The sequence below is a fragment of the Apis florea genome, unplaced genomic scaffold (genome assembly GCF_048593485.1).
Source record: "Apis florea isolate Af1SG1 unplaced genomic scaffold, ASM4859348v1 contig_3496_pilon, whole genome shotgun sequence".
Taxonomy (NCBI): domain Eukaryota; kingdom Metazoa; phylum Arthropoda; class Insecta; order Hymenoptera; family Apidae; genus Apis; species Apis florea.
Window position 1 is genome coordinate 8,726,123 of NW_028256773.1, and position 16,866 is coordinate 8,742,988.

The window sequence follows — 16,866 nt, forward strand, 5'->3', positions numbered from 1 at the left end:
CGACGAATCCTCCTGTTTCTTTTCCACGATAGAAGCCAGTTCGATTATTCCTCTCATCCATATCGGTATTTCTCTCCTTTCTCGTGTACACTATAGTATACCTTAGTAATGCGTTGCATGGATCATCGTTATGGTATCATTGCATTCGTTCAAGATAGATAGACAAAATCACCTGTTAAATATGATAGAAGGATTGATGCGATGTATAATTGCATCTCCGTATTTTTAATTGCCGCTATGGTGATGACGATCTAACTTTAGAAAATCTATTTATTTTTTATTTCTTACTCACACGTCCACGCTATAGACCTGCGGAAATTTCTATCAATGTCGATGAATCTATCGGATAACGGCAGATTAATGATTGCTAGATCGACCCGATTCGATGCAATTGGCGCTTACCTGTTTCCTTTTTAACGATCCTGCATTTCTAACCTGGCCTGGTATTCAAAGTTTCGACCGAGGTGTTCGTTTTTTTTAAAATCTTCGCTTTCTTCCCGAAGTAGGTTTACGCGCTTTGCGCGTGTAATTTTCTTGTCCATATTTGCTCTCTTGTCGCTTATTAGCCATTTCCCATTAATCATTCCCATCTTCCTTCGATCGAAATAAACAAAGAACGTTCTTTCAACACGATGCAACAAGTTTTCTTCCAAAGATCTGGTCAATCTTGTTTCTTCCGTAAAACGTGGAATTCTTGCACTCGATCGAAGTAGCAGCTTCGGTTGCTATTCCCAACTCACGGAGGAGGAATACCTCAATCGTCGTTCGTTCGCAATTTTCGATACGCTTTCGCCTAGCGAATTAATGCTCGCGGTGTTTCAGGGATCGCGCACGCCATTCATAACGCGAATGTTATTAGTGCAGATCGCAGTCAGATATACCAGTGCTGGTCGGTAGTGTGGTTAAAATAAAGATGATGAATGCCTGGCCGTCCCTCGCCGCGGTGTTGGATGTAGATTAATATCGACCCTCGCTCGCTCGCTGCACACCAAACCTTTCCCTTCCACCTAATATCTGCGGGCGCTACGTACCCCGTCCGTGTATCCTGCAACCTATCGGCGACGCTTCTTTCCCGCTAGATTATTTCTTCCAGTACTCCTTTACCCTTCGGTGAAACTGATCAGAGCTAGGCGTCGTTTTCGCGTAGCTTGGTTCGATGGTAAAATTCACGTGTACAGATGTTACTTTCTCGCCATAATCCGATAACTTATTTCATAAACAGTCGCGTATAGAGGATAATTTATGCGAACCGAGCCGAATTAGAATAATTTTCCAATTGGTCGGGAATACGTCGAAGAAGAAGAGTCGTCGTGCACTCATTAAGCGAGCGAAGATCAACTCGTGACTCGTATTCATTTGCGTATATCTATAATTGAGATTATTATCAATATATAAAAAAAAAATAATACATCGAAAGACATGTTTTTCCATATTCCAATGATCGAGTCGCTGTAGGCGCCAAAATGCAATAAGCGTTAGCGGAAAATTTCCATAGTAGTGGTGGACACGTCGTAAGTGGAGCGGTAATTTTAATATAATCAGGATCAGGGGATTCGATCGACAACGCAAACTATCTTGTTCGTTGAATCGCGGCACGATCTTTCGCTGTTCTCTCATTGGAGAATGGTTGGATGCATCTGACAAAGGTGTACGCGTCGGCCGACGGCTGGCTGTATCGCTATATTACTAGTCGGTGCATCGGCAGCATGTGCAATCGCATTATACGAGTCCCCGGCTAGTGCGCGACATCATTTTAACGTGCACGGTTCGTTAAAACATTAGAGACGACAGTTCGGAGCAGCCACCTTCCGGAGTACGTTTCTTTTTCTAATCGATTTTCTTTTTTTTTTTTTTTTTTTTTTTTCTCGAATCCCAGTGACTCCCATTTATCGTTATTTTCACGTACACACATCTTTTCAACGTACAGGATCGAGAACGATTTTTAAATTCTGTTATTACATATATTTATTCACCGAGGAAAAGTTTTATCCGATGAAATTTGATCACGACGATTAGTTACGTATGTATAATTATGTTAGTGAAAAGTAGAATAAAAAAACAAGACCGAAAATATGCGATATATGAAAAAAAAAAATTCGTCGTTTATTTTCTTTTTTCGAAGGTGAAAATTTTCGATCGGAATTATTAATTACTTTTAAACGTCGACGAACGCTCGGCCAATTTGGCGCGCACATTTTTCGTCCGGCATGAAAATGATGTTTAACGAGAAGAGGGCGTAGTGGTCATTTGTCGGGTAAAAAAAGAGAAAGAAAAAGAGGAGGAAGGATAAGGTTGAAACCAGGTTCTTCCACGATTAAAGTGGCTGTTCGTTCGATGGTTGAACAGGCGGCAGTCGCGGTTGCGTAGGCAGCAGTCACGAGCGCTCGAAGGACGGACGATAATGTCCTGGCGACACTCGAGATGCGTTCCAGATCCTGTTCGCGTTATCCAAGCAGGAATGAATGTTCCCCCTGACTTGACGGAAAATGGCACGAAAGCCCCGACTAGCCTGTGGCTATCGTCGTCCGCTGCTCGTCGATTGCAATTCATAACGGAGATCTTCAGATTAGATTTCTGCAATGGACGCAACACCGTAGATGAATTCGCAACCGTATCGAAATTGAACACGGATGACAAATACGAAGTATTTACTTACAATGTCAATCGTGGCCAGCTAATTGCGCGCCCTTGTTAATTGGAGATGATTTATAATACCGCTCGCGCACTTCGTTACATCCTACCATCGATCTATTCCCAACCGTTATTACACTAGCAACACAGGCTAGAAATCCAAACTGTAACTAAAATCAACGAAGCCGATTCCGTTTTGCATAAATACCATTTCACCGATTGTTTCTCGGGCTGGTCGCAGCTTGGTTGGCCACGAGTGGAAACGCCTTATCACGATTCGACGATGACGCGTCTTGTTAAGTGGCTCGCGAATGGACGTCCCCTTGCCTTTTTGCTCGTGATCCTGGTACTTGTAAACCCATTATGATCCGACGGATTTACCACGGTAAAAACTGGTCCTGTCGTTTATTATCGAATTACCACCATCAACGACTGTCTAAATTATCCTCGATCGATTTCTGAAACTCGGTGATCTATCTTTCCAACCCGGCGATCAACTCGTTGAGGATCGTCGCTAATTTTAATCACCGTTTCCGTTACGATCCATCGATGAAATTAATCAACAACGTGGCGACGATGCCAACGACCGAACGAGGCTGTGTCGCGAAGGAGAGGAGAGTAGCAAAATATGTTCGAATCAATGGCGGGAGGAACGTTAAAGAAAAGTACATCGGCGAAAATTTGCGAGTCCACCGGCCCCAACGAGTTAATACGCGAGAGACATTCTCAGACGGCGTCGGCCGCGAGTTAATATAGCCGCGTTGCCTCCTCGGGGATTATAATTGCCCGAGAATAATGAGAATATCCCTGGGGAATTATTATACCCTGGCCACGAAGCGATAAATTTTAACCCCGCGTCTGTCCATTCCAAAAATTTCATTCGCGAATCCACTCCCTTTCATCCGCTTTCGCGCACGAAGATCGATCGATTTTCCATCGGTGGAAAGCAACCCGTTCCGAGAAGATCCCCCTCTCGCTGCACTTAGGGTTCAGCCTTACGCAACCGCGTCCCCGTTCAACGGGCTAACCTCTTTCATCGGTGACAAGGGACGAAGGCGTTCTAGCCATCGAGCCATGTAACGTTGGACGTTGAGCGATGCCACCGAGACGAGCGATTGTGTTCGCAGATATTTTACTAAGTCGGGAATCGGGCTAAAATTAGGCCACAACGCGCCGCGACCGAACGTCAGGATAGGCTTTGGCTCGGCTAATTGTCCCCCCACTCCGCGACCGACCAAGAGAATCGCGGGAGAGATTCGAGTCGAATGGCCGAAAAAGGAAGAAGAAGCGAATGAATGAATTTAATCCCAGATAGATCGATCCGCTCCCAGAAGTTTTCGCCAAATTTTCCTCTGCGAATTCCTGTCCCGCCATTTTTCCGAATTTCATCCATCGATTTCGACGAACGAACTCGACGTTCGCACAGATAAATCACGCGATAAGCAACGGTTGGCAATCGATTGCCCGCTCGAACGGTGCTAATTCGAACGAATCTGAGAGCTCGGTCGTTAAGCCGATCGACTTTATACAGGGCGGAAAGTGGAGGGCGAAGCGATGATCACCGGCGGGAGTTGGCGTTATCGGCGCGATTCGACTGGAAGGAGAGGAGTAACGAAGCTAATGGCGATGGCACGGTGGTCCACCGATAGCAAAGCCCCCGATCGCATCGATCTGGAACGGCTGTTGACGCGGCGAGACGAAGGAGGAGGAGGTCGCGATCGCGGAAGAGGGGCGGAAGCGTGGGGGAGGGGAGCGCGTCGCGGTCGACAACGAGGCGGGCCATTAACTATTAAGCGTGCAGATATGCATATGAGACGATTGCGGTGCGTGGGCTCGCTCCAATCGGCGGCCACTCGCCTCTATATTGCCGAGATAATATCCCGATCTGATTGGACGGTTATAAACGGGATATCGCCTCAACGCCGTAACGCCGCGTGCGCCCGATAATTTTTCGAAGGTGCCGGCCCCGATATACGATATGGGATTTCGCAAACGGCTGTAACGTATATACACGCCGTGCGCGCGCACGCCCGTGTTCACTCGCGGCAAAACGAGCAACGTCGCACGAGGAAGCGTACATTGTGCTGTCCGCGCCATCCTCTCTCTCTCTCTCTCTCTCCCCCTCTTTTTCGTGATCCTTTTAGCTTTCCCTCCTCCCTCGTTAGGGAGGATATAATATCAAATAAAGCGCTCCTGTTCGCATCCGAGATAATGTATTTATTTATTGTTGGTGGACGGGCCGTATAAGCAATTACGATAAATCGAGATCGGGCCGGGGATAAGGGTGTAGGGATGATATGTAAAATTGGAGGCGATAAGATCGGGACAACGGCGAAACAGTAGGAGATAAGGAAGATAAGATGGGTACAAATATGTAGATGCCCGTGAAGGTGGTGCCCGATCGAGGGTAATATAAAAAAAGAAGTGAGCTCGTTAAAACGGATCCCATGAATTTTCTAATTATCCGGTTGGGGGAAAGATCGAGAACGAGAAATCGGTCTCCTTGATTGATTAAAATGATTACTTTGATACTTTTTTTCGAGACGCGTTGCAATTTTTCCGAGCAGAGATGATTTCTCTGGAGCAGCGAAATAATAAAGATCGTTTCCTTATAGAAGCGTGAAATAATCACGAGGCGAGGGAAAACGTAACGTAATCATCCGCATTCGCTAGGCAAGGGACGAGCGATTTCCTGGCGAATGTAGGGATTACTTTAAATAATAACGAACGAGATACTACCTGTTCCTACGTTGAAAACGTACGACGACGAAAGAGGAATCAAGACGTTTCCTCTCGAGCTTTCATCGTCGTTTCACCGAAGAGGAAGGGTTTACGCGCATCTGCTTTGTACCTGCGCGATCGATTTTCGAAACGAGTGGCGCGGGGTGATGGGCACAAAAGGGAAAAGCAGCGGGATACGATACGAGAGAAAGAAAGAAAGAAAAGAAGGGAGGGGAAAAAAAGGTCGTTTATTTGTTCGGTAGACGAACGCAGGTTCCTCGAAGCGCGAGCGGGTTCATTTCGTATGATAATGATATTCAAACTGAAAATACGGGGCGCGATTGACGAGGATCCGAGAGGCAGCACTCGGGACTTTCGAACGCCGTGGACCAGGGTACGCGATCTGTCCATCAATCTCTACGCGCCGTTGTATTTTTCGTCGGCCGCCACCAGAGAGATATCCGGTTTTACCGGCAATTAGGATCGACTGCCTCCAGGTGCGGAGACACGCGCTATACCCGCGCAGGACACCCTGTTACGCGTTACCTTTCGAGACACGAAACATCATTCCAACACGTCGAACACCATTTCGATTACGTTTTGCGCAACGACGATCGGCAAAGTGTAACGCGATGTCTGTCACACTTGCGGGTTGCTCGATCACGTATGCGGGGCCATTTGGTAACTGGGATTAAAAATCGATCTTATATTTCTCGGTCTTAGAGTTTACCGGCTGTTTTCTACTGGAGAACCCGTTCCACTGGATGCTTTTACCATCGATCGTTATCTCATCTAAGAATCACCGCGCTATTAAACCAATTTCCATATTCCAGAGACAATGTCGTAAGAGAGAGAGAGAGAGAGAGAGAGAGAGAGAGAGAGGGAGGGAGGCAATCGCAGTAAACTTAGGGACGAACTTGCGCAAATTAAATCTCTCCGCCCGTGGAACGATATCTTATCCGCTCGCGAGAACGTATATTTCGAAATACGCCTAGCCTTTATCTTCTCCTCTCGTATCTCTTCTTCCTGCTCCTCCTCTTTCCATCTCGTTAGCGCTCGTTCCCGATAAATTTGATCGGTGGATATACGTTTGTATATCCTCCTCCTCCTCCTCTTCCTCCTCCTCTCTCCTAGTTCAATTCTATCCCTCTGTGGATATATTTAGGGCGATCGGGTCTCGATTAATCGGAGTCGGAGACGGAGAATTTATTCGTCGCGATCGAAAAGTTCAACGTTTCGTTTCGATGCCTCGAAGGGAGGACGCGCGAAAGCCACTCACATCTCGTAACCGGCCACGAGGGTTACGAGCCTAACCGAAATTCCGGTTGCTCACGGTCAGGGAAATATAATATAAAGATGGTTGGGAAGGGGAAGGAGGGACAAGATCCTTTTATACGCCGAATTCGAGGCTGAACCGTTGTTGCCGAATGCCTCGGGTACACGCACACGCGGCGCGATTCAAAGCGTCTCAGCTGTTTCTCTCCGCTGCCGTTTCATCTTCTTCTTCTTCTTCTTCTTCTTTTTCTTTCTTTCTTTTTTTTTCTCCCCCTCTCGTCGCGGCTCTGTCCCGTCTCTCTGGCCCGGCAGACTTCCGATTTTGGCACGCGTCCCCACGGCTGGTCGAAATCCGTTGACGGAGCACCTCCTCGAACACGCGTGGAACGAGTCGATTTTTTTCTCCACGCCGTTGGGGGAGGGGATCGTTGAAAAATGAAAACCGACCCACCGCGATTTTACACGATTTTACACGCGCGAAGAAGTAGTCTTTTTAGGAGAGATAGTCGAAGGGAGAGGAGAAAAAATCATTGTACCTGAATTGAAAAAAACTTTAAAAAAGAAAAAGTGAAAAAATTGCAAGAAAGATCGAATTCGATTCCCATCTCTTCCGGAAAATTAATTTTCAGAATTAAAATTCTTTTCTTCGCTCGATCTATTTGTATCGAGTCGATCGAAGAATATTTCGGCGCAAGCCTGTCTATTCCCGACGAAACGTGGTGGCAGCTCGTTTAAAGGGCGCGTTCTCGGCGACAATGCAGCACCCTGTGCTCTCCTCGATGGCCCCTCTTGTTAGCAGGTACGCGAAACGTACGTTACGCAACGTACGTAAGCCTGTTGCCTACCTGGAGCCCCTTGGGGAGGGAAAGAGAGTAAAAAAAAAGGGGAGATAGGAGGCAGGGGGATGGCACGCGCCAAGCTAAGCGGGAAGGAGGTGGCCCCGATCACACAGCTGCAGCTGCGCTTTCGGTTTTGCTCTTGGCTGCCAAGCGGCCTTTTGCTTGGCTCCCAGCCGATCTTGACCCGATCGTATCGAACTATGCAGTCGGCCCGCTGTCATCCGAAAACGAATGACAGCGTTCCAATCTCGCCCGGAGGCCTCCACTCCTCACCGACGCGGCAACCTCACCTTTTTCTTCCTGATTTGCACGTCGTTTCTCCACCGAAACGAATTCCACGACTCGCAATTCCCGCGTTCCCGCTGGAAACTTTACTTTATCGCTACGCTTTCACGCAATATGTGTATATTATCCTCGCAATTGTTAAAAATGATTTATCGAGAGAAAGAGAGAGAGAGAGATTTAAGAGGTAGACTCTTCTCTATCCGGACATTTTGTCCAAAAATCTCTCTACGATTCGAATTAAACCTCGAGTCACTTTTTTCCTTTTTTAATCGGGAATAAATTCCTCGATCAATCGGCTCGTAATTTGTACGATTCGACGAAAGATCGTTGTTCGGGCAAATTTTTAACAAATTGCGGGGTCGACGATAAAATTAATCTCTCCCATACCACGGCCTGGTAAAAATCCCTTCTTAGTCGTGCGCAACAATGGCTTTTGTAGGGAAACGGTGTAACGCGTTCGTCGACCACCCTCGCAGAGTTTCCATGTTTGGACACGGTCACTTTTCGCTTGATAAACGACCGTAGGTGGACGGTCGAAAGGTACCCACGTTGTGCAGTTTGTCGTTTCATTGTGCCAACTACGCGAAAACACGAACGTATAATCCTCGTAAAACGTGGATAGAAGGGAGGAAGGAAGGAAGGAAGGAAGGAAGGCCGGATTCTCTCGGTGGCTTTAATGTTTCTACCCTCGCGTTTATATCATCGAACCGTGGACGACTACCAGCTGCCACCTATATAATACCGTCATCATACCGGGATTTTTCCTTCCATTGTCCTTGTTGCGCATCGTTCGACACATGCCGACACGGATCATCATTTATGATCCGTGATTCTTCCTACCGTCTAACGATCGGCCAGATTCGTTTCGAGGTGATTACGAAACCATCTTCCCTCGCACCTTCTGCTTATTTATTACGAGCGGACAAGGAAACGCGTAGCCGTCCGAAACATAATTCACTCGTCGAGGATCGTAAATTTGACGTTTGCTTCCTTCTTTTTCTCGAGATGGAGGAGGAGGAGGAGGAGGAGGAAGGGTAAGACAGGCAAATGTCGTACGATAGAACACGGATCGATCGTTCGACGACAGATGCTTAGGATAGGATCGAGGATGTTTAAGATCATGGTGGAACGCTTGGCCGATTAATATCCAATTGTATCGTGCGTCTGTTCGTTACACGCGGGGGAATTCGATCGATCTCGAAATAAATATTGTTTAGAGGGAATCGTGGTTGGAAGGAAGTAATAGTTGTCGTCGAGCGGAGGAAGAGACAGGCCCGCGCCGGTTAATATTATTCGAGGAATGAGGCTCGATCGCGACGAGTGACTTATGGAAATTCTAGCCTTATCCCCGGCCGAATACAACGATAGGAATGCATCCGCGATTCCACGATTTACGGCCAACCTCGGCCACATCGCGTTCCGCCGCGCCACTCTTTTCAACTTGACCGACCTAACCGGACGTTCTTCCCTCGAATAAACGTGGACAACGTGGCAACGTTTCTCGTCTCGTCTCTCTCTCTCGTCTCCCGATTAATTGCATTGCGATACTTTGGAAGAAGAAGAGATAAAAAGGGAGGAAGAAAGGATTCTCGATATTATTTATCGATTGGAGGCGAGTGAAAGATGGAGATAGGCGATCAAAGGAGGTTGGGCAGGTATTCGATTAATTCGAATTTTCATACGTTAGGTGTACACAAAGCGATCGAGGTAGAAATATCCATTGAACGGTCGTGAACATTCATAGAACGTAAAGATTGGCTCGGAATGGCCGATTACAAGCTGGGGAAAAAAACATTAAACGGCAGTTAACTTTTGATCCTCGAAGCAGTATTTACGTTTCTATCCGCGATTAAGATGAAATTATCGAGGATGTATTTCGCGGAGACGGCGGTATATCGAATGCGACGTCGTTAATTTTCCTCTACGACGACTTTCATGGGCCTCGGTAAAACGTACGATCGCTCAGTCACCGCGTGTAATCCACGTTCTTTCGCGCGCGTCCGTCCCCAACGCTTGCAAACGCACGGCCACGCGTGCACCTTTATATTCGCGCGATCACGAGTCGCATTTCACTCCGCTACGTGGATCCATCGAGGCCGGCCGATTCTCGTTAATTAAAATAGCGAGCTGTTAGACCCGTATTAACACGGCTTTATTGCCGCGCGGAATTCATTCAACCGTCCGACAGTCAATGTAATCACCCTTATCGATCCTGCCAGCCGACTCTCGTTAATGTCCCCACCCCACTCCACTCCACTCCACTCCGCTCCGCTCCGCTCCACCGCACCGTGGTGGAGAAATAAAGGTTTCTCATCGCGCACGTGACGATAGAAGGAGTTCCATACGTCGAACCGAGGCGAATCGGTGTTCCGTTAAGTCGTCCTTTACGACGAGTTTCATTTTCGATTTTTCATAAGAAATCGGGACGCTACGTGCGGATCGCCCGTTATCGCCCGTCATCTATGCGCGAAACTTCCGATTAGAATGACCGAAGAGAATGGGCATTCACGACGTTGTTCATGACGTTTTATAGCGGGTGAAAATCGCACTGTGAAATGATCTCTTGAGTGGTCGTTCAACGGTTTAATCGGGTAGTCAAGAAAGTCCTGTCCGCTCTTTTATGGACGGAAAAGAAGTATCTTTATTTTAATAGTTTGTCCAACTAATTACTGGAGGGAAAAATCTTACGTTATAAAAAAAATGAAAGTTTACGATACAATAAACACTACGATATTATTGGCACTTACTCGTTTATAAAATTATATTCCCATTGGAGGGAAACGACTGCGAAACATTCTTACTTACTTACTTACTACTACCTACCTCCACAGATTCGTACGTACGTGGAGAGGGAGGGAGAGGCTCGCGGGAATAACGATCGGAAGATCGATTGGCTTCGAGACCGAGGAAAGTAGCCGCGTTGGAGAAAGTCCAACGCCGCCGTCTCTCTCTCTCTCTCTCTCTCTCTCTCTCCTTAATTTCCCAATAATAACGTGACGGTGCAATTTAAATTGGGATAACATCGTATTTTTTACATCCTCGCGTCGAATTCTCTCCCTTAACTCGAGCAAGCAGCTGGTTTCGTAACCCGGCCGAGTCGCTCGCTGTTGTTAATTAAATATCCAGCTCGCGTGGTCCTGATGCAGTGTGAACGCGTGGAATGAAAGTAACCAAATATATATATACACACACGTGGTTACCAATCGATTCGATCACACTAATCTTGTTGCTCGGAGTTAATCAACCCGTGTTTCTATTGACAACGGCGCTACTTAATAAGAGTGTATCGGGCGTAAATCAATCCTCCCTTCGAATCGAAGCACGCGCCACGATATTTAATTCTCGATTAACGATTCTATAAATCAGTCCCCGATCGAAACCAAGTTTCGCGTGTCCGTCGTCGCGACATCTCGCTAGTTTCGATCGTTTTACGAGCGGCTCGCCGCTAATGATATTCCTAATCGATAATCGGCAAAACTGTACGTCGTAAACTGTGATTTTAGGCCGAGAGACAGGATGGAAAGGGTGTAGCAAGGATTTTACGATATTCTCCCCGTTTCCTTCCGCCCTTTCGGCTCGGCCCCAATCGTGTTCGGCCACGGCAGGTGCTCCAAATTGAAAACCTTTGCTTGCACCTTCGCCTACTCCGCCCCTGAAACGCATCCATTAGGCAGACCCACCTACGTACGAGAAAGAGAGAGAGAGGTAAATTCTTCTTCGATTGGTGATGGATCCATAGATTTTTATCGCGATAAGCGATGGCTCGTCGATGAATCGAGAGATGAGAATTTAATTGAATTTTCATTTCGGCAAACTTGCCGATTTTTCACTCGATCTTTCCATCGATCGATATTTCTCACGAGTAATAAACAGCCATCTGTCACGTCGCATGCCACGTCCGTTCGTATCTCACGCGAAGTGATCGAGGCCTTGAAAAGCATCGCGAAATACGCGCGTATTTGAGAAAAAGCTACTCGATATTGGACGATAGGATAGGAGGAGGCTCTCGCACCAGGTGGCGGTGGACGGTGGTTAAAGGCAGAGTGGCGGCCCGCTTATGTCTTCCTCCGGGTAATCTGCTGGTACCTCCTGCCGGTCGAGACCTCGTCGAGTTATGACGCGGTACACCTGCCACGCCGAATCATCGTGCCGCCGTTCCTTCCATTCTCTTGCCAACCTGACCGATCTCGCCTCGATAATTAATTTATTAACGAGTCGACTAATTTTTCCTTCCTTTCTTTTACTTCGTTCCCCTCCTTTTCACCGTATATATTCCGTGGCGTATATAATTAATCGATTGCGTTCGATCAAAGTCGCGACAAAATCGTTGGAGAGCGTCGAATAAAAAGAGGAGAACGTTGGCAGTTCAACTGGAGTCAAACAATTCCATCCGATTGATTTCCTGACTAACGGTACAAATTCGATTATCCAATTATCGGATCCTGGGTTTTGTACATCGATCCCGAAGCTGCGCCTGCACTTCGCTGCCGTGTAATTTATCACCACGCCCAGCGAGATCTTAATATATACGAATCACTTATCGGTTACCATGGACACACTATATATATATATATATACACGTTGTATATCACATCCATGGATTAATAACCCGGCAAAGTAATTAAAGCGCGAAGAAACGAGGAAGCTCTTCTTCCCTTCCGTTCTTCTTGTTTCTTTGCTTCCCGATCCCACTTCTCGCCTTCGCCCAGAATTTTTCTCACCCCTACGATTCTCCTTTCCATTTCGCGGAGATGGTGTTCAACGCCATGCGGCACAAGCAGATAGGGAAAGGTGAGACAAACGGTAGTTGATGGTTCGCCACGTCGTAATCGCTCCACGTCGTCACGATTCGATAACGTTTCTAAATCGCGTAGAGTACGCGACCGATCTTAATTGAACCGAAGGATAGATCAACCGATATCAACGCGTAATAAATCTAAATCAAGTGAAAAAAGAGAAGAAAAAAAAAAAGATTATTCGAGTATATCAAGATGTAACATTCGCGAAATTTCTGAAATTCCACGCTCGATGTTTTGCATACGCTGCTGGATCCCCGAATCCGATGGTCGTAAGTAAGTTTGATCGATCGGATCGGTTTTAATCGGCGAAGGCGCGGCTCGGTTTATTCCTCGCGATGCACGTATACGTGGTGCATAGGAGGCGAAATCGAGGGGAAATCCGACGGTGTCGGGGAAATAATAGGCAGGGGCGAGGGGGGAGGGTTGGTCGGCGAAGAATGGGAGACTCGTAAATTCGTTCCGGGCGTCGGCCGCGCGAATTTCTCGCAGCGTGTAAAATCACTCGAGAATCACTTCCACGTTGTAAACACGTCGCGTAAACGGGTTCCGTGTACGCGCACCTATATACCTATCGTCGCGGACAAAGAGGCTGGAAAACGGTTATTGGCAGGCAGAATATTGGCTTTGACCGGCTTGCACCGCTGCCTCGTACGATGAGGCCAGTGGAAACACCGTCGTCTAGAACCTTATGACCCCGACGCGAAAAATGTTCGTTAGCGGTATGCGTTTCGTAATTTTTACCCCGTGACAAAGAAGATAATATGCCATTCAATCGACGCTTTATCGCGTCCCTTTCTCTCCTCCCCTTTTCATCCGTCGACAATCGTTATCGAGGGTACATCTCCGATTCTCTTTTTTACGTCACTTTTATTTGCACAATTTCGAATTTAATCTACCGTGTAACCATTATTCCATAGAATGTAATTTAATATATATGTGTGTATATATATATATATATAGTATATATATGCGTCATCGCGTTAGGGTGTTCGATAATCGAGAGAGAGAGAGAGGGGGGGGAGCTGATTTTACGTTGACGCGATAATTTTATCGGGGGCATTATCGATGATATTATCGATGTTACGCCCACGCAAATTAAGCGTGGCGTATTACGTGCAACGACCTAGCGCGACGCAAACAAAAGGTGTAGCGAGTAATTATCTTGCAGCGTAGCCGATACGCATAAAACAAAGTTCGTCTCTTTGTGCTTAACCAGTTACGAGCCTGGCAATAAGCTACCATTCTATATATCATTGTTTTTCTCGCGCCGGCCGAGTAAAAATCTCGCGAGTACGAGCGATAATCGAGGCGATAAGATCGAGGACAAGCGCCTGGATCCAGGTGTAGAAGAACGTCTTAATGTTCTCCTATTGTTTGTTGCGTTGCGTTCTCTTCATGTTAACTTGTATTAAGCGAAGCCAAATCCTTCGTATCGATCGAAACGGTTTGCCTATCTGCTATATCTACGGAAGTCATGGATCGTTGGCTTAGGAGCGGTGATGAAATCCATTCATTGGAACGAAAATTTTAAACTTACAATATATATATATATATATACCGATTCGCTTCGCTCTTATCGATCGAATCCACTTCCCTAAATAACCATGTTTATTATTATTTCAAAATTTCACACGTAGCTGGCAGAATTTAATCAATTTAATTTCGATATTCCGTACGGATTATTTTCTACTTCATATCCATCTGGTTTATTCTATTTACGTGTATCTTGCGATATTAAGTTTCAAATACGCATCGTATTATTCAACAGTTGAGTTAAACGATTTGATTCGTTCTAATAATTCACTGAACAACACTTCAACGTGATGTGTCAAATTTTTAATCTTTGAGCGTCGTTTCTTCGACGGTTCGTTAATTCTCTTTCGGTTTCGATACGATTGGTATAAACGACGCATAGTGGAAACGCATTAGATATCCACCTTTTAACGTAATTAATATTGCCGCGTCGTGAACTTTATCGTTGGGGGATAAACGCGAGCGTGGTTTCGCGCAGCGCAACCCCGGTTTTAATAGGTGGCTGCGTGTAGAGGCACGCATACGGGACCACACACCGGTAGCGTTCAATTTATATTTTGGGCGGAGTTACGTTATTTATCGCTGCCGGCCTTCGTGCCTTCGACTGCCATTCCGCGGTCCGCCTTCGATGTAAATGGGACGAACCGCCCTCTCCCCCTGCGTGTCTCGATCGGCATCGATGCGAGCCGATTTCTCCTCTTGTCGTTCCTACCTTTGCTCCCTTTCTTCCTTCCTTCCTTGATCCATCTCCTCCGAATCCATTTATTAACGCATTGGCAGAGTTAACGAGCTTGTTCGAAATTTTTAATAATCTTTCTGTTAAAAGTGTATACAATTATAGTATTTCGATCGATAATCAATCAGTATCGTGCCGCGATTATTAGGAAAATTTGCTAAATTTTCATACATTCACTTTAAATGCATATCGAGTTTAGACAAGATTTCCTCTGCTCAATGTCTGAAATTAAGTAATTCAACGGAACGGTAATTCGCGTTAAAGATACACATTGGAAAAATGGGAGGCGTACAAGCCTCGGGTCTCCCCCGATCCTTTCCTACGTGTAATTGCCCGCTCGTTGTGATTCGCGATAACGATCGTGCATTTTATTTTAACGGTCATTTGTCCCCGATTTGGCCGGCCAATACCGACGACGATGACGTACAAAGTGGGGATTAAAGGTGGCCGGGGCGCGTTAATCACAGCCACGGCCACGAATCTCGCGCCTTGGTTGAATGGGCCTCGCAGCGAGGGTCGCCTTTCTTTCGTTGATTGCCACACCGGCCAAAGAGGAAAAGGCCTTTTTGTAATGGGTTCGCGTGGGTGACTTGCATTAACCGGCGTGCCAGGGTGAAAGTGGCAGTCCTTTATGATCGTTATAACGTTCGATTTATCCTCGGTGTCGAGCATTCGCTTCGAAGTGAAGGGCCGCCGGGGAAAAGTTCGGTAAAAGCGCTTCGCTTCCGTTCCACGCGATACTTTCCTTTCTTTGCTGATTAATCGAACAAAACTGTGTGCGTTCCTTCTGATATCGCTTCGATTAATTCTCCCCTCCCCCCCTCGATTCTTCGATGATTCGGTTGAGTAAATAATCAGGAATCTTGTCTCCTTTCTATTTTATACGTAAATCGTATAAGTTCGTTGTACCAAGTCACGAAAGTGGTTTAAATAATCATTTAAATGAAAGTACGATCGATTGATGCGATAATGGATGAACGTATTGCAAGGATCGAAAAAGCGGACGATTATTACACGTGGATCGAGTAACGATCGGAAAGAAATCGGTCTTGTAATTACGCTTTGTGAAAAAACACAGATTCGAAACTATCGGATTGGTGAGCTAACGTGGCGATAAAATAACTTTATCGTCGTTTTGGAGTTTCATGGATTTTCATGGATGAAAGCATCGAAGAAATACCAATGCGATTTGATTTGGAATGCGAAACCGTATCATTGTTTAATCGCTCATCGATAATCCCTTCTTTCTCGTATTTCAACATAGCCTGTAATGGTGTCGATCTCGGGGAAATAGAGGGAAAAAAATATGATTCGCGTTTTGACGCGAGACTAGTTAAATTACGCGCGTCAGAATTTCTTCGACGCGCTTGCTTCGAACTGAGGACGAAATTAGAAAGCGAGAAATCGAAGGAAAAGAAGAGAGAGATACGCGAAGCGAGGAAGAATTTTTTTCGAGGCGTTGTTTCGGCCGAAACAGTCGCAAATTTTCTTCTAGATTCTTCTAGATCGCGACGAGAGATTCGTATCTACCACGTAAATTTACGTAAATTCTTCAGACGCGTGCACACAATGTAAACGAATACAAGACAATGTTGACCAGTTGACGAGCCAGTTGAGAAGAGTTGGGGAGGAAAGAGAAGAAAAAAAGAAGAAAGGAAGAAAGAGGATGAGAAAGAAAGGAAGGGAGACGAGGAACAGCGGGCGCTGCCACTCAACGGTCCATAAACCGTATGAAATATTAATAATGGCGGTGCTGAATACGTTGCGAAAGAGACGCATCCTCCGAGACGATTGGTTCGTTAACCCAACTCGATACTTAATAATCCGATTCGTATTCGAATTCTCTTCATTCGTGCTTCCTATACAATACAAATTTTACCATCGTTTCTAATCGTTTAATCGATCGGATGAAACATGGCGTATTTATTTCAGAGGGGAGAATTTTTCATCAGGATCGTCCTATTACTTTTTATTTTTCAAAAAAAAAAAAAAAAAAAAGAAATCCGAATCACCGTCCTCCTCATCTCGTTCCTTGTACAGCGTTATC